Raw genomic sequence first — 25,288 nt, 5'->3', positions numbered from 1 at the left:
AGAAGCTATACTTGAGTCCAGTTGTACATGCTTTCAAGCTTTTGCATCTTCTGTCCTGTGGGGGGTGGTGGGGAGAAGAACATCTGATTGGGTGGGAACTTTCCTGAAAATCTGTTCAGAACCTGAAGTTTACAAACATAAGCATATAAGAAGCATATAGGATCCTGCAGAACAGAAACAAGTTCAGAACAGACATGAAGGCTGTTATCATGAATTGCTGGCAGAACTCATATCTCAGAGCTGAAGCATACACATTCAAACACAACATTTCAACTCATCACTGCAAGAATGGTACAGTGATCCAGTCAGCTGTAAGGAAGTTCATAATGGTTTAGCAACATCAGAACAGATTGATTGTTAATTATTTGATTACGGTTTTGTGGAATTATTACAAATACAAACTACATTCAGTGACCGCTTTGTTGGGTGCACTGGTACGCCTGCTCATTAATGCAATATTGAATCAGCCAATCACATGTCAGCAACTCAGTGAATAAAAGCATGCAGTCATGATATAAAGGTTCCGTTGTTGTTCAAACCAAATGTCAGAATGGGGAAGAAATTTGGTCTAAGTGACTTTGACTGTGGAATGATTGATAGTGCCAGACCGAATGGTTTGAACACCTCAGAAGCTGCTGATCTAATGCGATTTTCACACATAACAGTCTCTAGAATTTGCAGAGAATGGTGAGAATAAAAACAAAATAATATTCTAGAGCAGCGGCTCTGTTGGCAAAAACTCTCTATCAATGAGAGAGGTCCGAGGAGAATGGCCAGACTGGTTCAGGCTGACAAGACAGTGAAAGTAATTCAATTAACTTTGCGTTAAAACAGTGGTGTGCAGAAGAGCATCTCTGAATGCACAACTCAATGAACCTTGGAATGGATGGGCCACAGCAGCAGAAGACCATGAAAATCCAGTGGTTACTTTATTAGCTAACATTCAGTCCTGCTAAAGGGTCTCGGCCCGAAATGTCAACAGTGCTTCTTCCTATAGATGCTGTCGGGCCAGCTGCATTCCACCAGCACTTTGGGTGTGTTGATTGTTATTTGATTACAGTCACTGCTCTTTAGGATGTAGTTCATGGTTTTGAAAATTTTTGGTGGATCATGATTACCTAAAATTTACTTTGTGTTAACTGGACATTAAATAGTTTAATGGTACTTTTGGAAATATTAAGGGATTCTCCTGGTGTCTGGAGCAATACTTAGCCACCAATCTCAGATTCCAAAACAAAAAAAAAATGATTATTTTCTGAACAACATCATAGTGTAAGGGCATGTGGAGAAAATTAAAGTCAGGAAGAATTTCCCATAGAGCTGATTGGGTAGCAGGACAGATTTAACATTGAAAACTAAATAGGAGAAGCTGCTTCCATTAGTAAGTGGCTTAACAGACACATGACACTGATTTAAAAAAATAGCCAAAGGAAGTTGAGGGGAAATGAGACTTTTTTTTATCTCTTGCCTGAGAAGCCTAAGAGATTTCCCCTTGCACAAAGAAATTGCCCCTTTTTATACCCTTGAAGATCCCTTCAAAAATCTGTCATGACATTTACCCCAGCAGCTTCCGAGACAAATAGGTTTTGCCCCATATTTCACTTGCAAGGCTGAAGACTGGTACTCACACTAAGTTTTCAAAACATATCTGTGAACTGGTTTGCTTGTCCTTCCTCAAAACATCTGCCCATCCTATACTAACACCATTTTGCCTTCAGACCTCCATTTTGTGATGTCCATTGTAGCAATTGCCAAAGAAGGATTAAATTTAACTCTTTCTTCATAAGCGATATTTGTTATGTATTATATTAAGTAATGACAAAATGAAGCGATGCGATTAGCTGTGATAAAATGGCATTTCAGAACAGATGGAATAGTCTTTTCTTGTACCTAGGCAAGAAAACCTGTAAAAAGTCTGGGTATGCTGGGTGTTGTTTAAAGGTTGCAAGTAACTTTGGAGCTTACTTTCAGAGGTCACTCAGTCTATAAATGGATTGAAGTGTTTTCTTAACTTGTCAATGGCTTTGATTTGTGTTTTGCATGCAATGAGTCTTTCAGGTGCACTCAGTTCCATTGTGCATGAATAGCTAGTAATCAGTACAAGGCTCAGACACCAAATCTCTGGAATCACTTACTCTGCTCCCAAGCGACATGAGTGAACAAGCCTCCCTGCTTCAAATAATAACCTTCAATCTCCGGCAATGATACTTGCACCTGTTCAAAATTCAGCATTGCCGTTGGTAGGCTCTGCAGGCAAAATAAAGGACATGGCGTGCATGTACAACAAAGAGAAAATATCATAGCATAAAGATTTTGTATTCTTTTACCCCTTATAAAAACAGCTGTGTCATTCAAATGTTCATTAATCAGAAAAAAAATGAAATATTCTTCCTTTATTTGGTCTCTGCTGTTTTCATTTTGTAATCCTTTTGAGGAAACACATCAGCAATCATCTATCAGAACCTTTCATTAGAACAACTCCCATTACATGAATAAGCCCATTATATGAATTTCTCCATGGTCACACAAGTGGATCAGTGAGGCATCAGGACCCCAAGTTAACTCATGAAAAGGAAGCAAAAAGGTCATTTCGTATCACAAGTGAGGGAGATAGTCTTGTGACATGGTGTCATGACCATAACCTTTACCTCAGTGCCAGCAAAACAAAAGAGCTGGCCATTGACTTCTGGAAATGTAGTGGTGCCCATGTCCCTGTTTATATCAGTGGTGCTGAAGTCAAGAAGATTGTAAACACAAAGTACACTGCAGATGTTTTTTTGTAAGTCAAGAAGATTGAGAGCTTCAAGTTTATAGGAGGAAATATTATCTGTTCTATCCAACCCCATTGAGACACCATCCACTACATCCTCAGGAGGGTAAAAGAATTTAGCATGTGCCTTTCACCCTTACTAATTTTTATTGATGCAGCATATAAAACATCCTATTCAGATGCATCCCAGCTTACTATGGCAATTGCTCTGCCTGTGACTGCAAGAAACTACAGAGGGTTGTGGACACAACTCAGCACATCACAGAAGCCAGCAACACTCCTTATACTCTATCTGGACTTCTCTTGACCTCAGTAAAGCAGCCAACATAATCAATAGCCTCCCCCACCCCCCGCCCGCCCCAGACATTCTTTCCACACTCTCCTCCGTCAGTAGAAGATACAAAATCCTGAAAGCATGTATCACTAGGCTCAAGGACAGCTTTGGTCCTGCTGTTATATGATTATTGGAAAGTCCCCTAGTATGATAAGATGAACTCTTAACCTCACAATCTTCTTCACTATGACCTTGCACCTTATTGGTAGTTGTGTTGCACATTCTCTGCAACACTAACATTTTATTCTGCCCTATACTATTGTTTTGCCTTGAACTGCCTCAAAGCACTGTTGTAACAAATTCATTGTCTGACTGGGACACATGCTTTTCATTGTACCTTGGTAAAACCAATTTTCCAATTTACCAATTTAGCATTGGACTTTTGTCTTTTATCTCTCTCCATGGATGCTGCCCAACTTACTGAGAGTTTTCAGCAGATTTTTTATTTCAAATGGGCATGTGCAATTTTTTTGGTTTTTATTTACTGCTGAGATTTTGGAAGGAGAATAGCATTCGGTGTGGTGGATGTTTACATTGTTGGGAAGGTAGCAAAATTATTGGAGGTAATTCTATAAATAAGTGTAATTGTTCTAAATCATGCTTGGAGGATAAATCGAGTGAAATATAGACTGGTGCACTAAACCTGTAACTCACACAGAGATAGACTGAGAAAGAAATGCTGAAAAACTGTCAAAGAAAAAATATTCCTAATGTATGTTCCAGTTATAAGAGATAGAGAGAAATAATAAAGTTTGTGAAGAAAGACATCTGGTTTCTTGGGATGCAATGACCTAATTAATGCAAATAACCTAAATGGTTGTTTCCAAATTGTTTAACTTGTAAAATAGGGAAGTTAAAATGGATAACACCTGGAAAATCAACCAAAGGTTAGTGCTGCCATACCTATTCTGCTGACTACAGTGCAGGTAGAACAAATTTTTGCTGCTTTCTTGCTTCCAGGATCACTGCCAACGGTTAATAGTCCCTTAACACTGACTGCACACAAATAGGACCAAATATGAAGATCAGACTAGATGGAGGAAAGCTAGATTCTTCCCAAGATGAGGGAAAAGTGGGGAAACTAGATATTATTTTCTGTATATGTATTATAGCAGAATCCAGTTTCTAAATTAGATCAGAATTTACGTTTTAATTTTTGCAATTGGAAAGAGAATAACGTAATAGCCATTGTTAAGGCAGCAGACAGGTGCAAAAGTAAAGCTGCTTCACAGGGTCAATCTGATCTCTGTTGCTGTCTGTGTGGAATTTGCATATCCTCCCTGTGGCTGTTCCCCTGATGCTTCAATTTCTTTAAGAGTATATTCACACAAAATGTATCTGTTAATGACAAGACATGTCTGTAAAATGATTGTTAAAGGGTAGACAAAAAAAGTCATCTCAGAGAATGGCAGAGTGGAGCAGCAGATGGAGCTTCCACCAGAGGCAAGGATTGAACCCTGACCTCCAATGCTATCTGCATGGAGTTTGCATGTTGTCGCTGTCTCTGCATAGGTTTCCTCCATCATCCAGAATGAAGTGGATGGCTCAATTGACCATTGCAAATTGCCCCTAGAATGTAGATGAGTGGTAGAATATATATGTGTTTTTGTGGGTGGAAATGTGGAGACAGTAAACTAGAATTAACATAGTGTTTGTGTAAATGGGTGGTTGATGGTTAGTGTGAACCCAATGTGTGTTCATGCAGCATCTCACTGTGACTTTAAGAGTTACTATAAGTGACTATAAGTGCTTTGTGCTCAGAGCTTTTTTAGTACATTTAGTCATTTCTACATCAGACCTCTGTGGGTCCAAGCCTGAATGCAAAATTCAGGCTGGAACTCAATGCCATAGAAAGGAATTGTTGCACCTTCCAGTGTGGTGGCTTTATAAAAAAAATTATTGAATTTTCAAAGGGTGGTGGCTTTGAGATGCACCAAGGTCCTTCTTCTGGTTGAAGTGGACTCCATTACTCTGTTTTGAAGTAGTTCTTTCAATTTTCCTGCTCTGATTTCTTCAACCAACATCAAAATTCTGATTATCTGATCATAATTCCCATTGCTGTTTGTAGAGCTGAACTTGACTGCTACATTTTATCCCATAATTATTAATCCACATTGACTACAGAGCCTTCATGTTTTACCATGGGCTGTGAATGTGCAATATCTTTCTGTTTTAGCTCAGACAGAGACAATAACTGAAGAGAGAAGCTGGTAGGTGTCTGTTAGGTACAGTAGACGGAGATTCAAAGTTAAATCAAAACCTTTATAATTATAATTCCCTCAACAAGAGCTTGTAAATAAATCTCACAAATTGCACTGCTAATGAATGACAATTTTAGGCCAACTCTTCAAAGTCTTTAACATTAATAACAATTAAAGCCTGATCCAGTTTCATATAATACAGCACTTTGTACTTTTTTAATACCCTAATCAAGGAACAGAGTCACACACTCTCATAACATGCAATGTGACTTCAGTGATTATAGTAATTCATAGCGGAACAAAACTACCTGGCCAACAGCTTCATCTTTCTAGAGTACTTCCTTTCCTATTGCAGTGGTGGTAATTATCTACTTAAGAGTACTGCTGAGCTGCATACAATGGGAGAAGCACGCATAATCCAGTTTAGGAGTTAGACCTTGTGATATGCATCAAATTAGTGGCACTGTTACATAAGATTCTGAGAGCTTTCTAATGTCTGGACTGTACGAGTTTGTTTCAATAAATCTCAGTGAATTGTAATCTTAAATCATATGTTTTAGTCTGTCTCTATCAAAACTATTCTTGTCCTTCTTTACTGCTCAATGTTCCACTAAGCTTCCTTTCACACCATTCCCTTCTGAGCTGAGAAAATGTCAGCAGATGTGGTCTCCTTTTTAAATCATTTTCATCCCCTTTTCTCAGCCCACCTTTTCCCTGGGCCCAAGATGATGAAACCCCTTGTTACCCTCAATGTCCCACTCTCGAACCATCTCCAGGGTTAGCAAACTCGGCTTGACTGTTAATCCATTTGGAGACATCATGTCCATGGCTGAACCTGTGACCGACAGCTGCAGTTTCTATCAGATTCCTGGTAGCAATCAGAGGCTGAGGCAACGTGTAATTCCCCTTATGTATTAACTGACTGTCAAACTTACCACATGTGCAACCGGGTAGTGAGTTCGGGATGGGGTGGAGTGCAGAGTGACTTAGGAGACATAGGTGAGATAAAATTAGGCAAAGACTGAATACAACAAAACTACAACGGCAGCACAGTGGCATAAGAGTGGCACAATGATGCAGAAAGTAGTGCAGATGTTCTGCCGTTCAATCATGGCTGATTTATTATCCCTCTCCACCTCATTCTCCTGCCTCCTCCTCATAACCTTTAATTCTTTTACTAACCAAGATCCTATCAACCTCTGCTTTAAATATACTCAATGAGTTAGTCTCTGCAACTGTCTGTGGCAAAGAATTCCACAGATTTACCACTCCCTGGCTAAAAACAATTACTCCTCATCTCTGTTCTAAAGTGGCATCCCTCTATTCTGAGGCTATGCCCTCAAAGCCTACACTTGCCCATTATAGAAAACATTCACTTCACATCCATTCTGGCTATCTTTCAATATTCAATACATTTCAATGAGATCCTCTCCCCCCTTATTCTTCTAAATTCCAGCAAGTACAGGGCCAGAGCCATCAAATGCTCTTCATACATTATCTTTCATTTCCAGGATCGTTCTCGTGAATCTTCTCTGAATCCACTCCAGTGCCAGCAGATCCTTTCTTAGTTAAGGGCCCCAAAATTGCTCATAATAATCCAAATGTGGTATGACCAATGCCTTTTAAAGCCTCAGCATTACTTTCTTACTTTTATATTCTTGTCCTCTTGAAATGAATGCTAGCAACTCCCTTTGCACCTCTGCTTTTTGAATTTTCTTCTCATTTAGAAAATAATCTAGTTCTTTATTCCTCCTACCAAAATGCATGACCATTCACTTTGTTACACTATATTCCATCTTCCACTTCTTTGCCTATTCTCCCAATCTGTCCAAGTCCTTCTGCGGACTCTCTGCTTCCTCAACACTATCTACCTCTCCACCTACCTTCTGCAAAGCCATCAATTCCATCATCTAGATCATTGACATGTATCATGAAAAGAAGTAACACCAATCCCTATGGAAAACCACTAGTCAGCAGCAGCCAACCGATAAAGTCCCTCTTTATTCCCTCTCATTGCCTCCTACCAATCACCCATTCTAGTACCTATTCTGTAATACCATGGGCTCTTATCTTGTTAAGCAGCCTCATGTGTGACACCATGTCAAAGGCCTTCTTGAAATCTAAGTAAGCAACATCCACTGATTCTACTTTGTCAATCCTGCTTGTTATTCCCTCAAAGAATTACAACGGATTTGTCAGGCAAGATTTGCACTTAAGGATACCATGCCAAACTTGTCCTATTTTATCATGTGCCTCCAAGTGCCCCAAAGCTTCATCCTTAATAATAGACTCTAACATCTTCCCAAGGACTGAAGTTGGGCTAACAGGCCTATAATCTCCTTTCTTCTGCCTTTCTCCCTTCTTAAAGAGTGGAGTGACTTTTGCAATTTCCCAGTCCTCTGGAACTATGCCAGAAAGATCATAAGCAATGCCTCCACAATCTCTTCAGCTACCTCTTTCAGAACCCTGGGGTGTAATCCATCTGGTATCATGTATTTCCTCTCCAGAACTGCACAGAATACTCAAGCTGTGGCCTTTGTATCTAATTAGAACTTTGTATCTAATTCTTAATAACAACTTTTTTTTATATTCCATACCTTGGCTATCAAAGGAATGGAATTTGTTCAACTTTTTAAACACTTTATTGACTCATCCTGTTGCCTTCAAGATTTGTGAATGTACAGTCCAAGATCTCTGCACGTCCATGCTGCTCGACATCCTCTCACCTGTTGCATGTTTCTCTCCTTGCATTTCCCCTAATGCAATACCTTACACCTTTCTGGATTGAATTCCACTTCCCATTGTTTTCACTTGTACTCTTAGACTTCCCTCTGCACCACTCAACTGCATGACCAATCTTTACTGTATCTGCAAGTGTCTTTATCATGTGCCTTAGACTCAGATCTAAGTCAATGCTGCCCAAGCGTAACTGTTGAAAGATTCTGTTGGTAGATTCAGTGATTCTGAATCAAACAAAATGGGCTTTATCAGACAAAGTGTGATTTGAGTTCGGTGTAATCACAAGAGGCTTAAGGTAAGAGGTAGGAAGTTCAGAGGGGTCTGAGAGGGTTCACGTAGAGAATGGGAGGTTAGTATTATGTTTTGTGACTCCAAGACATAAAATTAGTTAAAAGAAAAAGGCAAGAGCCTGGGAGAACGTGTACGTTTTGTTTTCACTTTTAGTGATGCACATACTTATGGTATGGTGGCGTAATCACATGTGACATTGGTATACTTTTATGTTTAAACCATAATGCATTATATATTCAACAAAGAATGCTTAATCAATCTATATTTCCACAATATTAATCAAAATACTGAAATATTAAATGCACAATACTCCTCCCTGCTTAGCTATAAACTTCAATTTAATATAGAATGCATCTCAATTCCATATAAAGTATACTATATAATGCAACTAATATACAGATATCCACAGCATAGTAAATTTTAAATTGTCCCATTCAGGCCTAAAGATTTAATTGCTGTGAAGGATTTTGTACTATTGCAGGATAACGTATTTTCTGAACAACGGTGGTGGGGGGGGGGGGTCACTCTGTTTGACAAGTGAGACTTGTAGCTGTGATACAATCTAAGGTTCTGGAGCCTCTTCAGTGATAATTGTAGGAGTTGACGCAGGGACTGCAGGAAATGGTTCTGAGAGCTCTGGTCACCTCTCTTCTCCAACAATTGACGCTGTTCTCCTCAACTGATCGATGTGTCTTCTTCAGATGACATCAGACTCCACTGTGTAGGAGAGTGGTCCAATTCCGTCCTTAATCATTTTGAGGATCCACTTTTGGTCTTCTTTGTAGTCTTTCACCATGACCACTTGCCCAGGAGTGAATCACTGAACATCCTTGTTTGAGGAGTCCGCATTTTGATAGCTGTTTGTCCTGCATAATTCTTCTGAGATTGAGTTTGGGGAGATCCAAGAGCGAGCACAAGAGATAACCTAGGAACAGCATAGCTGGTGAGTTGTGGTTTGTGGAGAGTGCTGCATTGTCATACGCAAGGAGGAAAGTAGTGAGCTTCTGATTCAGTGATAGCGCAGTGTGTTCTGCTGACATTGCTCACAGGGCATTCCTTAGACTCTGGGCAAAACTTTCTGCTAAGCTATTTGTATCTGTGTGGTACTCTGCAGACTTAATACATCTCATTCCATTTATTTTCCGGAAGAACTGAAACTATTCCACAACAGCCTGTTGTCACTGCCTAAGTGATCTTAACTGGTGATCTTAACTAAGTGATCTTGACTGGTGTCAAGGACACCAGTCCTTGAGAGTAGGTTTCTCAACACTTCAACACTGTGCGAGGCTGTAGTGGATGTTATGGGAACACTTCTGGCCACTTCGCAGCTGCATCCATACTACCAAGAAATTTGTGCTCATGAGTGCTTTGTCTGAGTCCACATGAATCCTCTGCCAGGGCAAGCAGGCCATCCCCAGGGATGGAGAGGCACCTGTTTCTGAACAAGTTGGCATCCCAAGCAGCCTGCTGTTTGATCTGCTGATCTATTCCAGACCACTAGATAAAGCTTTGACATGACATTTTCATTTTGACCTTGTTAGATGACTCTAACTTGTTAGTAACTCCTCCAACACTTCAGCTCTCCGCTTAAATGATACAACTCTCAATCTCCACGTAAGGCAACTCCCATCAAAGGCAGCTCACCCTAGCACTAGTTTCTGTTGCACATTCCATCATTTTTGATGGACATGTAGACCTGAGGCAGTGTGGGTTCCTTCCTGGTTTCTCTTTGGATCATTTCTTTGCAATTTGCTTTAGAGAGAAAATGTCATGAAAAAGTGTGTATTTCCTTTTCCAAGGGTAAAGGAGACAATCCATCAGAATGATCATGATTAGTCATTCTTGTAAATTCGCTCTTGTACCCATGTCCTCAAAGAAACAGAGCATTCTGCATTCATGCTGCTGCTGTTAGTGGAGCACCCTTCTGTGGATTGAAAATGGACACCAGTGGTTGATGATCAGTACTGAAGTTAAACTGTAACGCATACAAATACTTGTTGAAACACTCAAACTGCAAATCAACTCAAGGCCTCTCTGTCAAACTGTGCATAATTTTTCTCTGTAGCAGTAAACGAACATACTGCAAAGGTTATGGGGCATTCACTTCCATCACTCATACCACGTGACATGACTATACCATAAGGTGAAGCATCACAGGCAAGCTTCAGTAGATGATATGGATCATAACATAGGAGCACGGTGTCTGACGTCACCATTTCCTTTACCTTTTTGAAAGCCACCTCATGCTGCTCTATATGTTGCCATTTCTTCCTGATCTGTAGGAATGAGTTGAAGGGTTGGAGCGCAGTAGCCAGATTTAGCAGGAACCTGTTATAGTAATCGATACATCAAACTGTGACACATACTTTGGCCTTGGGTCATCCACAACTGCTTGAATTTTCTCAGCTCTCTTGTGTATCTTATGTATCAATGGTGTGACGACAGTAAGTGATGCCTGGTTTAAAGAATTCACACTTGTTGCACTACACTCTGAGCCCATAATCTTCTATTCTTTTAACATTGCCTTAAGATTTTGAAGATATTCCTTGTCGTCCTTGCCAGTAACAATGATGTCATCCATGTAACTCTGAGTGCCTGGGCAGCCTTGCGACACCCGTCCATAGTTTTCTGTCAGAGCACAGGTGCAGATGCTTCACCAAAAATAAGCCTAATATAGCAATCAAGACCTTTGTGAGTGTTTATGATGAGAAAAACACTTTGGACTCTTCTTCCATCTTCATCTATGGGTAGGCAGCAGCTAAGTAAACTTTGCTGAAGTGTATTCCTCCAGAAAGTTTTGCAAAGGCATTCGCCTATCCTGGGCAGAGGGTATTGATCTACTTTCAGTACTGGCTTGAGGGTGACATTACAATCACCCCGGATCCTGACCGAAACATGCTTCTTAGCTACTGGGACCACTGGCATTGTCCACTCAGCCTTGGAAAGAAATCTTTCAATCTCCATACAAGCTAGCACTCTAACTGCTTTATTACAGAAACTATAAGTAATTGGATGGGCTTTGTAAAATTTGGGTATGGTACTTTTATTTAACAGAACTTTACGTTGATATGTTTGAATTTTCCAATGCCATCCTTGAACACTCCATTAATTTTCTTAATATGGATTCATAGAAACATAGAAAGTCTACAGCACAATACAGGCCTTTTGGCCCACAAAGCTGTGCGGAACATATCCTTACCTTAGAAATTACCTAGGGTTACACATAGCCCTCTATTTTCCTGAGCTCCATGTACCTGTCCAGGAGTCTCTTAAAAGACCCTATTGTATCCACCTCCATCACTGTCACCCCATTCCACGCACACACCACTCTCTGCATAAAAATCTATCCCCTGACATCTCCTCTGTACCTATCTCCAAGCACCTTAAAACTGTGCCCTCTCGTGATAGCCATTTCAGCCCTGGAATAGAGCCTTTGACTATCCGCATGATCAATGCCTCTCATCATCTTATACACCTCCATCAGGTCACCTCTCATCTCTGTCGCTCCAAGAGAAAAGGTTGAGAAAAGGTTGGGCATGCTCCCCAATCCAGGCAACATCCTTGTAAATCTCCTCTGCACCTTTTCTATGGTTTCCACATCCTTCCTGCAGAGAGGTGACCAGAACTGAGCACAGTACTCCAAGAGGGGTCTGACCAGGCTCCTATATAGCTGCAACATTACCTCTTGGCTCCTAAACCCAGTGCCATGACTGATGAAGGCTAATGCTCTGTATGCTTTCCTAACCACAGAGTCAACCTGTGCAGCAGCTTTGAGTGTTCTATAGACTTGGACCCCAAGATCCCTCTGATCCTCTACACTGCTAGGAGTCTTACCATTAATGCTATATTCTGTCATCATATTTAACCTACCAAAATGAACCACTTCACACTTATCTGGGTCGAGTTCCATCTGCCATTTCTCAGCCCAGTTTTGAATCCTATTAATGTCCCGCTGTAACCTCAGACAGCCCTCTACATCATCCACACCTCCAACCTTTGTGTCATCAGCAAATTTACTAACCCATCCCTCCACTTCTTCATCCAGGTCATTTATAAAAATCACAAAGAGCAGGGATCCCAGATCACATCCCTAAGGCACACCACTGGTCACCGATTCCATGCAGAATATGACACATCTACAACCATTCTTTGCCATCTGTGGGCAAGCCATTTCTGGATCCACAAAGCAATGTCCCCTTGGATCCCATGCCTCCTTATTTTCTCAATAAGCCTTGCATGGGGTACCTTATCAAATGCCTTGCTGAAATCCATTACTCTACAACTATTGCTCTACCTTAATCAACAAGTTTAGTCGCATCCTCAAAAAATTCATTCAGGCTTGTAAGGCACAACCTGCCTTTCACAAAGCCATGCTGACTATTCCTAATCATATTATGCCTCTCCAAATGTTCATTAATCCTGCTTTTCAGGATCTTCTCCATCAACTTACTGACCACTGAAGTAAGACTCACTGGTCTATACTTTCCTGGGCTGTTTCTACTCCCTTTCTTGAATAATGGAACAACATCTGCAACCCTCCAATCCTCTGGAACCTCCTCTGTCCCAATTGATGATGCGGAGATCATTGCCAGAGGCTCAGCAATCTCCTCCACCGCATCCCACATTAGCCCGGGGTACATCTCATCCGGTCCCGGTGACTTATCCAACTCGATGCTTTCCAAAAGTTCCACCACATCCGCTTTTTTAATATCTACTTGCTCAAGCTTTTTAGTCTGATGTAAGTTATCCCTACAATTGCCAAGATCCTTTTCCATAGTGAATACCGAACCAAAGTACTCATTAAATTCCCCTGCTATTTCCTCAGGTTCCATACAGATTTTCCTAATGTCACACTTGATAGGTCCTATTCTCTCATGTCTTATCTTCTTGCTCTTCACATACTTGTAGAATGCCTTGAGGTTTTCCTTAATCCTTTCCGCCAAGGCCTTCTCATGGCCCCTTCTGGCTCTCCTAATTTCATTCTTAGCTTCTTCCTGCTAGTCTTATAATCTCCTAGACCTCTATCATTACCTAGTTTTTTTGAACCTTTCGTAAGCTTCTTTTTTCTTCTTGACTAGATTTACAACAGCCTTTGTACACCACGGTTCCTGTACCTTACCATCCTTTCCCTGTCTCATTTGAATGTACTTATCAGAACCCCACGCAAATATCCCCTGAATATTTGCCACATTTCTTCCATACATTTCCCTGAGAACATCTATTCCCAATGTATGCTTCCTAGTTCCTGCCTGATAGCCTCATATTTCCCCTTACTCCAATTAAACATTTCCCTAACTTGTCTGTTCCGATCTCTCTCCAGTGCTACGGTAAAGGAGATAGAATTGTGATCACTATCTCCAAAATGCTCTCCCACTGGGAGAGCTGACACCTGACCAGGTTCATTTCCCAATACCAAATCAAGTACAGCCTTTCCTTTTGTAGGCCTATCTGCATATTGTGTCAAGAAGCCTTCTTGAACACACCTAACAAACTCCACACCATCAAAACCCCTCACACTAGGGACATGCCAATCAATACTTGGGAAATTAAAATCTCCCACCATGACAGCCCTGTTATTGTTACACCTTTCTAAATTCTATCTCCCTATCTGCTCCTCAATGTCCCTGTTACTATTGGGTGGTCTATAAAAAACACCCAGTAGAGTTATTGACCCCTTCCTGTTCCTAACTTCCACCCACAAAGACTCCGTAGACAATCCTTCCATGGCGCTCACCTTTTCTGCAGCCGTGGCGCTATCTCTGATCAACAGTGCCACACCCCCACCTCTTTGGCCTCCCTCCACGTCCTTTCTGAAACATCTAAAGCCTGGCACTTGAAGTAGCCATTCCTGTCCCTGAGCCATCCAAGTTTGTGTAATGGCCACCGCATCATAGCTCCAATGATCCACGCTCTAAGCTCATCCACTTTGTTCATAACACTCCTTGCATTAATGTAGACACATCTCAAATCATTGGTCTGAGCGTGTCCCTTCACTTATCACCTGCCTATCCTCCCTCCGCACTGTCTCCAAGTTTTCTCTATTTATAAGCTAAGCACCCCTTCTTTGTCTCTTCAGCTTGGATCCCACCACCCCCCATCCTAGTTTAAACTCTCCCCAGTAGCCATAGCAAACCTCCCCTGGTGGAGAGCTTGGCTGTTTGTGGAATGACTGAAACAGCCAAGCTAGTACGCAATTCCTCTTTGATTAAGTTGCTGTTCATTTCTGGTGTAAGCCTTATTGCTTGCTTATTGCTAGTGTTCACATTTTAAATCTTAAGGCTACTCAGTCCTGTGTCACTTTCATCATTATCAGATTTTTCATCAACACCATGCAGATTACTGTTCTTTTTGAAACTGCAACTTGCCTGTGTCTGCCTGACTTGTTCTTTGTCCTACATGGATGAATTTTCTTCAAGTTTTGTCTTTAATCCTCAATTGGTCTGATGTATGTAAGACCCAATGCCACAACAGTAACACAATTTGTTCAACCAGTCCGGTTTCTGGTTAGAAGTTGCAGTTTTGTTCACACTCACTTTCAGTCTTGACTGCAACTCCATTGCATCTTTTTCTGCTGTTTCCATTGATACAGTGATTTCAACTGCTCTTTTAAATGTAAGTTGTGCTTACATCATTGAACTGATGATACTCGGACAACTTCCTCAATTCAGCTACATGCACTGAAATTGGCTCCTCTTCCTTTTGATTCTGTTTATGAAATCTAAAATGTTCTGTAATCTACAATAGTTTCAGCTTCTGAACATTCCAGCATTATTTCAAAATATCAGCAAAGCTCAAATATTAAATACACAGCAATTGCAACTAGGAATGCACTCACTAATTTGACAGTGAAGGCAAATTCTCTTATTATCATGAGAGACTTTGACTAGAATGGTTAGGACCCAAATGCTGGTAAATCTGACGCCAGGATTGAGACATGGTATAAAACTGAGCACAAACAAAATGCTAGACAATTTCTTTAGTTGGAGTTGTGACTAAACACTGAAATCTTTTCAGTTGCTCCTTAAACACTGAACTTGTGGCACCAAAACATGATTGTCAGTCAGCAGGATGGTGCTGAAACCTTAAAAGGACCATGCCAGCTATCCAAACTTGGAGAATTAGATCATCTAAATACCGGAAGCTGGCGTGGTTGGGTGCAATTCATAATACTCACAATATTTAAGAAGTCTGAAATCTGGACAAGCACTTGAATTGCAAGGCATTAAAGGTCATGAACCAACAGTAATTTTGGTAAAATACAATGTCATACAGGGGGCCAATGTGCCTGTGGATTTTAACTGTATGAATTTGCAGAACAAAGCATAAGTAATATTCTACATAGGAAACCTCTAACAAAAATGAATACCATTATGTATGGAATTGCTTATTACTTTTGCAGGGAACTAGTTAAGAGTTTCAAATATACATTTAATGTCAGAGAAATGTATACAATATACATCCTGAAATTCTTTTTCTTTGCAACCATTCACGAAAACAGAGGATTGCCCCTAACAATGAATGGCAGTTAAATGTTGGAATCCCAAAGGCCCCCAGCCCCCCCATTGTGTAAGCAGCAGTAAAGCAATGATCTCCCCTCCCCCACCAGCAAAAAAAAGCATCAGCACCCCCCACCAAGCACTCAATCATGCAGCAAAACATCAATAAAGACACAGACTTGCAGAACCCCAAAGACTACTCATTCACCCAGTAATTCGACATACCACAGGCTCTCTCTCTCTCTCTCTCTCTCTCTCTCTCTCTCCCTAATAAAAAGAGGTGTCCCCATTTCACAGCGAGACATACCTAACAACTTGCTGATTTACGATGTTAAAAATCTATTGCGTCGGTTTTTCCGAGCTCTGTGCCCAAAGAGCTCGGATCTCTGGGCACACAGCCAGCAGCCAGCTTGTTGCTTTCGATCTTCTGTCTCCTCCACAACACACCATTTTCCTGGACAGGTACCAACCTCGAGTCTGCCCACCCATAGAGCCACGAAATCCCACACACCAAAGGCACGTCAATTCTCTAGGCCGCGTCCTTGGCATATTGAATAACGGCCCCAAGACCCCAAGAGTGGGTCCCATTCCCACAAAGAACCAAAATCAGTGTGTAGCTCCAGGTCAGGGTCTTCAAAAGTACCCTGAAAGGGAAAAATAGAGATATCACAGACAGAAATAGAGCTGTTTCTGAAGATGCCAACAAAGGAGTCGCCTTTCGGCGCCATCGTCTCCTAAGCTCCTCCCCTCCACTCGTAAGTTGGGAGAACATTACGAGTGTTTAAATGGAACAATGTGATTTAGGGGTCTGTGCAGAAGCTGATGAATAGAAACAATAAAGATTTTGTCTTATCAACTGGAGTGATGGCATTTGTCTCAAAGTGTCTGAAAAACAAAATAGGAAGTTTAAAGAACTACGTAGACCAGGTGCAGAGAATTGTCCCAAGGAAATTCAGATTAAGAAGTACACATATAATGTTTTGAAGCTGTTGACAAAACATTTCTTCATGCCCAGGTTACGGAACTCAGGGACTCAAACTTTAAACAACTGTTGAGGCTAAAGGTCCTTTGAAAATCATGAAACAGTGATTGATAGATTTTTGTTTTGTGAGGTTGTTAGAACCGAGGAGGGTAAATGGAACAAAAGCACATGATTCTTCCTAGTGAATGCACAGGCTTGTGGGGAAGACTCTGGCCTATAGTTGTTCCTTTTATTATTATCAAAGCTGTAAGGTGGAGCACAGCATGAACAATAACGACAACAAGAAACAAAAACTTGGAATCTAGCACCAAGGATCATAATAAGGAGGAGGCCTTTAGGACTGAGCTGGAAAGACATTTCCTCATTCTGAGGGAGGTGACTTTCTGGAATGTTGTACTTCAGAGAACTCTGGATGATTAGTAAGAGTTTATTCATACAGAAGCCAAAAGACTTCTAGATATAAGAAAATTATGAATGATGGGTGTCCCAAAAATAAAGGAAGGGAAATAAAGTATCAGCTGTGATCTTGCCAAATGGAACAGCAGGCTTGTAGAGACAATCTGCCCACTTCTGCTCCTCTTCCCTACGTTCTATTATGTTTTTGTTCACACCTACAAACGTACAGACTAGGCCGGGGGTCGGCAACCCGCGGCTCCGGAGCCAAATGTGGCTCTTTTATGTCTGTGCTGCGGCTCCCTGTTGCTTTGGGAAATAATTGGTCAGTATTTAATTAAAATGTATTTTATGTTGGTTTGTTAGTTTTTGAAATGTAATTCTAAATTTGAAGATTATGGTGATCTTGTACAATCTAAATAAGACGTTGTGGCGACCCATTTCCTGACACATCCAAACCGGCTCACAATTAGCCAGCGTTCAGGCTAAGGGAGATAGCCTACGGGGGTTTGTGAGTACGTGTCTTTTGCAGCATCCGCGCCCATGGGGGGCGGGTTGAGGGAGGCTTAAAAGCAAGGCTGTTTAGTTCGAATAAAGCTATCTTTGACTGCAGTTTACTGACTGCGTGTAGCACACCGCTACAACGTGTTTTTATCGCTGGCTTTCCAGAGGGAAGGTGCTGAAACGCTTTGTCGCATGTCTGGAAGAAGTGAAAACTTTCCTGGGCAGCAAAGGGCTCACCTTTCCTGAGCTGGAACAGCCAGAGTGGCTGGAAAAGCTACACTTCATGGTAGACATGACAGCGCACCTGAACACGCTGAACACAGCTCTTCAGGGGTAAGGACGTACAGCCCTGCACATGTTGGAGGATGTTTTGGCATTCGAGCGCAAGTTGACAGTGCTTGCCAGAGATTTACAGACAGGCACATTGTCTCACTTTCCCAATTTGAGAGAGTTCAAACAAGGTCACGACATGATAAATTCAGAGTATTTACATTCTGCAATCATCGCAATGCAAACATCGTTTGGGAAACGTTTCTGTGAGTTCAGAGAGGAAAAAAACACATTATCCTTCCCGGTCACTCCCCTAAGCATCGATCCATCCCTACTGAATACGACTGCATTGTCAGGTGTGAGTCAACCTGACCAAGTATGATAAATATTTTAATTGCCTATTATTTTACGTATATTCATATGTTTTCATTGTTCAGTGAAATAGTCCTTTTATTTTTCAGGTTGACAGCTGACTGACATTATTTTTGGTTTGCTGCTGGCGGCAAATTTAAGTTTGGCGTTTTTCATAAATACAAGAAGGACTCAAATAGACATTGAGTATTTTACTTAAAAATAACCTTCAACCCAACGTCTTTTTTTCGGAGTTCAAAATGTTTTTGTTGCATGCAGAAATGTAATTTCATTTTCTCTGCAGGAGCTCATCAATTTCATAAATGCAACACATTATAGTTTGTTTATACATAGCATAAAGGCAAAACAAAACGTTGTATGCAGTGTTATTTCATTTTAAATGTCAAATGGGTTTTGCGCTCCCAGTGTTTTCTTTTCTGTGGGAAATGGGTCCAAGTGGCTCTTTCAGTGGTAAAGGTTGCTGACCCCTGGACTAGGCCAATCAGCTGCCCTGAGATTATACACTCAGTGGCCACTTTATTAGGTACACCTGTACACCTGCTTGTTAATGCAAATACCTAATCAGCCAATCATGCGGCAGCAACTCAATGCAATAAAGCATGCAGATATGGTCAAGAGGTTCAGTTATTGTTCAGACCAAACATCAGTTTGGGGAAGAAAAGTGATCTACATGACTTTGACGATAGAATGATTGTAGGCGCCAGATGGGGTGGTATGGGCATTTCAGAAACTGCTGATGCTAGAGTTTACAGGGAATAGTATAAAAAAAACAAAAAAACAAATCTAATGAGTAACAGTCCTGTGGGCACAAATGCCTTGCTAATGAAAGAGATCAAAGGAGGATGGCAAGACCTTTAAGCTGACAGGAGGGTGACAGTAACTCAAAAACCACATGTTACAACAGTGGTGTGCAGAAGAGCATTTCTAAACCCACACCATGTCAAACCTTGAACTGAATGGGCTATAGCAGCAGAGGACCATGCTGGGTTTGACTCCTGTGGCTACTCTATTAGGTACAGCTTGCACCTAATAAAGTGGCCACTGAGTATTTATCTCCAAAATATAGTTGGTCTGGGACCATTCCCAATGTCCAATAGCCAGTGTGCAATTCATCCTATCAGAATCCACTTTAACTGTATTTTAGAACCAGGACAAAAGGTGCCTACTTCAGGGGAACAAATATTCTCTCTGCATGGTCCCTCTTACCAGTTAGAAGTCTTTACTCTCCTATATCAAGAACACCCTGGCAGTTTGAACACCACAGAGCAAATTACCAGGGTCCGGAAACTGTCTGTACCAATTTCAAGCCTCGTTGCTCTATACTACAGGCACTTCTTGTGTCAGTTGCAACTTATAGATTACAGAGATAAAGTGTGCTTAGTCCTTTCCCATGCCTACCTAAGGAGAAGGAGGAGGCAGAGAAGAAGGAGGAAAGCGGTGGGGCAGGGAGATCTTTTCCATTCAAATAATCAGGATAAAATTGGGAATGCTATTAACAAAATATTTTGCCTGTTGATTCAAACCCATCCAGATTAAAGAGGTACAGTCTGGATTGAGCTGGTCATGAGTAGCTTAAACTGGTGCGAGTGGGCCAGATGATCATGTCTAAGCATAAACTGTACTTTGAAATATTGCAGAATATTGGAAGTTTGGTTGATTTGGTTAACCAATCAGAATTGTCTACTGCTATATGGTTTACAGTGTCTTGAACCAGCCAACCTGATCAGGACGTCTGCACCCCAGAGGAGTATATAACTGGCATTTTGTGGAGGCAACACCCTCAACTGCGCACTGAGGATGGCTTCTCAATTGGAGCTGAAACTTCAGCAAAAATTTTGTCAAGCTCCACACATCAATTAAACTTCCAAATGAACTGTACTACTCTATGACTCCAAGTCAATAAACACCACTAAAATAAAATCAGAAAATACTTGAAATCCTCAGCAGGCAGGAAAAGAAACAAAAGTTTTAATGTATGCTCTCAACCTGAAGCTCTCTTTCTCTTCCCTCAAATGTAGGTTCACCTGATGAGTAGTCCCAGCATTTTCAGTTTTTGCTTTTGTTTAAGCAGTGTTATTGTGTAAGAGAACACACAGAATGAATGTTGTGTGCATCCCCCACAAGGTTAAATGACTAGGGTTTAATTCCAAATCATGATCCTGGCTCCCTTGTTTTCTGTGCATTTAGCACCTCTGTTCTAATAATAAACAAGTTCCCTTCTTTTCATCCAAGCAGCAATGCCAAAGGGCAATGATTATAGTTAAATTAATGAGTGGAAAAGAGGAACTAGCTTAAAGTTTAATAAATTTAATTCATTTGGTGCGCTGAATTCAAGGCAGCCAAAGAGGGGATTTCTGTCTACACTAGGATTAAGAAATATAATTTACTGCAGGCAACATGATTGAAAGTGAATGGCTAATCCCCCTTTAATTATTGGATCTATTTAGAGAGAAGCTGATTAGTGAAGATTATAGGTGCTACCGTGTTTCTCTTTGTCAGATACACTGAGGTTTTTATTAAGACTGCACAGCTTGGGGTAGTTTCTTTGGTGTAACTCTGGAAGAAGGAAGCACGCAATGCCGATAATCTGCAGATGAAACTTTACAAGCTCTGATGGACAATGCCAGGCTGCAATTAATAAAACAACAGTAATCAATTGAATCTCTCTAAATGCAATCACGGAAAGCTTCCCTCTCATAATCCAGCCCAGCTCAATATCTATGTATTCTAATTATCCTGCCAGTCTGACAATGAACAGTGTTGCATGTGTCTCCAGAACGTTACAGCACAGCAGGAAGTAATGCAGCACACTGACTTTGTGCTAGTTTTGATGCAAGTCTGTTCAGTTCATCTCATCTGATGGAATACTTTCAATTACCTGGATGAATGCAGTATCAGCAACTTTCTTGAAGCTCAACTCCATCCAGTAAAAGTGGCCTGCTTGATTGGTTTTCAACCAACCACCCAAGAAAGGTATTCCACAAATGCACAGTGGCTGCAATGTGTACCATTTACAAAAAGCACTGCAGTTTCTCACCTGGGTTACTCCACCAACAACTCTCAAACCCCTGATGCTTACTACAAAGATGGATGAGGGCAGCAAGTACATCAGAGACCACCAAGTCCCCTCCAAAACTTCCACCATCTCATTATGGAAGTATATTGCTGGTCCTTCATTGTCATTGGGCCAAACTCCTGGGAACTATAAACCAGTGAGTCTCACATCAGTTGTATGGAACTGGAGAGAGCTCTTAGGAATAGAATATATGAGCATTTGGAAGCACATGCTCCAAATTAGGGAGAGCCAGCATGGCCTTATACAGGGCACGTAGTGTCTTACCAACTTGACTGTGTTTTTTGTCAAAATGATGAGAGAGATTGATGAATGTAGACCAGTGGATGCTACTGATATTGATTTTGGTAATGCATTTGACAAAGTCCCTCATGAGAGGCTAACCCAGAAGATTAGAATGCATGGGGTGCACGGTAAATTGGATGTTTGGACTCAGAACTAGCTTGTGCATAAAAGACAGAGGATATGTGTTGAAGGGACTTATTCAAGTTGGAGCTTTATAATTACTGGTGTTCCACAGGGATCTGTGCTGGGACCTCTGCTGCTTGTGATGTATCATAATGGCCTAGATGAAAATATAGATGTGTGGGTTGGTAAGTTTGCCAATGATACCAAGATTGTTGAAGTTGTGGATGGTGTAGAAGACTAGAATCAGAATCAGAATCAGAATCAGGTTTATTATTACTGGCGTGAAATTTGTTAACTTAGCAGCGGCAGTTCAATGCAATACATAATCTAGCAGAGAGAGAAAATAATAATAATAACTAAAATAAAACATAATAAATAAACAAGTAAATCAATTACATATACTGAATAGATTATTAAAAAGATGTGCAAAAACAGAAATACTGTATATTAAAAAAGTGAAGTAGTGTCCAAAGTTTCACAGCCCATTTAGGAATCGGATGGCAGAGCAGAAGAAGCTGTTCCTAGATCGCTGAACGTGTGCCTTCAGGCTTCTGTATCTCCTAGCTGATGGTAACAATGAGAAAAGGGCATGCCCTGGGTGCTGGAGGCTTTTAATAATGGACGCTTCCTTTCTGAGACACCGCTCCCTAAAGATGTCCTGGGTACTTTGTAGGCTAGTGCCCAAGATAGAGCTGACTAGATTTACAACCTTCTGCAGCTTCTTTCAGCCCTGTGCAGTAGTCCCTCCATACCAGACAGTGACGCAGCCTGTCAGAATGCTCTCCACGGTACAACTATAGAAGTTTGAGTGTATTTGTTGACATGCCAAATCTCTTCAAACTCAAATAAAGTATAGCCGCTGTCTTGCCTAGCAAAGAATACGACATGATATAGATGAGCTGCAGATTTGGGCAGAGAAATGGAAGGTGGAGTTTAACCAGATAAATGTGAGGTATCCAATCATGAACTAGAGAAAGCCTGCAGATATTGGAAATCCAAGCAACACACAAAATGCTGGAGTAACTTAGCAATCCAGGCAGCATCTGTGGAAAAGAGTATAGTCAAAGTTTCGGGCCAAGACCCTTCAGTCTTGATGAAAGGTCTCAGCCTAAAACGTTGACTATACTCTTTACCATAGATGCTGCCTGGCCTGCTGAGTTTCTCCAGCATTTTATGTGTGCTAATTGTGAGGTGTTGCACCTTGGTAGGGCAAATGCAAGAAGACAGTGCTGAGCAGAGAGATCTTGGGTTCCAAGTTGAAAGCTCCTTAAAACTTTATAGAACTCTGGCTAGGCCACACCTGGAGAATTGCATCCAATTCAGGTCACCCCACTATACAAAGTATGTTGAGGATTTGGGAGGGTGTAGAAGAGGTTCACCAGGATGCTGCCTGGTTTAGAGAGCATGTACTGTCATGAGAGGCTGGACAAACTTGGGTTTTTCCTCTAGAGCACTGGATGCTGAGGAGATAACGGATAGAGGTTTATAAGAATATAAGAGGCATAGATAGAGTAGACAGGGAGCATCTTTTTCCCAGTGTAGAAACGTCTAATGTTGGAGGACATGAATTGAAGGTCAGAAGGTTAGGTTCAAAAGAGAAGTGAGGGGTAAGTTTTTTACTCCGAGACTGTTGGATGCCTGGAATGTGTTACCTGGCATGGTGGGAGAGGCAAATACATTAGAGATTTTTAAGAGATGTTTAGATGGGCACATGAACATGAGAAAGATGGAGGAATATAGACACTTTTTTGGTTGAGGGATTAGTTTTTGTGTTTTTTTTTAACTTTTAACCTGGTTCAGTACAACAATGTAGGCCGAAGTGCCTTTCCCTGTGCTGTATTGCTCTAGATTCTGTGTTCAAACTTCCTCCGTTGTGGGAGCTACTTCACCAGAAAACCAAGAAGTCAGCATTTCCATTGGTTAATGGAACTTATTCAGAGGACATGAAAACAAAACGTGAAAGCAATCCTGCCTGTGCACCTCCAGTTGCTTTGATTTTCCAACAGAAAATCTCCAGAGCAATGCATTCTGGCCTTGCTGGGGATGCCCAGGTACTAAAAAAATGAATAAAAATTATTACAACAACAACACACACAAAATGCTGGTGGAACACAGCAGGTTAGGCAGCATCTATAGGGAGAAGCGCTGTCAATGTTTCGGGCCGAAACCCTTCATTTTTTCTCTCTTACTCCACAATTTTCCCTTTCAAATAAGTGAAAGTTGGTTTTTATTCTGTAACTCACTTCGGGAAAAAAATTGCTTTTATTTGTTTTGTAGTTTTTCAGAAAAATCTGAAACTGTTGGAAAATCAAAGCAACTGGAGGTGCACAGGCAGGATTGCTTTCACGTTTTGTTTTCATGTCCTCTGAATAAGTTCCATTAACCAATGGAAATGCTGCTATCTGCTGATATTCACAATACATGGAATGGGAATTGGATGAAAGTATAACCTGATAAACAATGCCATGGCTCCATGCTGTTGCCAACTTTCCAGGATTACCCTGAACTTTCCTGGACTTCCTTATTATCACAAACCAAGTCAAGTTTATTGTTGTCGGAGACATATATACACTAGTTATAAAGGCCATGAAAGTTCATGGCTTTCAGCAACAACAAAAAATATTACAAACATAAACTTAAATTTACATAAATTATACATAATTTACACATGCACAACAATAAAGAAAATAATACCAGTACATTGTTGAGAGAGAGAAAAATAGGTTTAGTTTGAGGTAGAATGAGCAATGAAATAGGCTGAACATTTCTTATTAACGTTCAAGAGAAGTTTGGATATGTATGTGGATGGTAGGGATATGGAGGGCTATGGTCCTGATGCAGGTCGATGGGAGTATGCAGTTTAAATGGGTTGGCACAGACCACATGGGTCAGTTTCTGTGCTATGCTCTTCTGTGACTGTATGATTCTAGGTGGAATAAAGCAACCACACCTCAGCAATCACGCAACATGATGCATCTAGCATCCGCTTGTACAAGCAACAAGGACAGACAATTCATTGCCAACCACAAGGGCATCTCCTGAATGTCAATATATAGCAAAATCCTTGCCAGGAGCACTCCAAGTGGCTCTGTGCAAAACATTGAACAGGAGCTCCTGTCTAAAATTCAGCATGGCTTCAGTAGAAGACAATAAACAATGTGACAGCAGTTCATTACACAAGAGAAATAACGGGAACTAAAGTCTAACTTTTGTGTCCTTTCCTGACAGAACCATTTGACATAATTAGCTTTTGGAAGTCAGCAATAGTTTATGGTTGAGTAGGCAAATTCATCACAAGGCTTTGACAGTTCCCCAATGAGATGCTCACTAACAGAGTGAGCAGTAGTAAGACCCTGAACATGTGCTGGCTCCATGCCTCTTCACTGTGACATCCTCTGTGTTTTCATGCTAGCATGCTCTTCAGTTTGAGGGCTAATTACAGAAATGCCTACTCA

This window comes from Hypanus sabinus, chromosome 15 (genome assembly GCF_030144855.1).
Source record: "Hypanus sabinus isolate sHypSab1 chromosome 15, sHypSab1.hap1, whole genome shotgun sequence".
In the NCBI taxonomy this organism is placed as follows: Eukaryota; Metazoa; Chordata; class Chondrichthyes; order Myliobatiformes; family Dasyatidae; genus Hypanus; species Hypanus sabinus.
Note: the sequence above shows the minus strand (reverse complement) of the source record.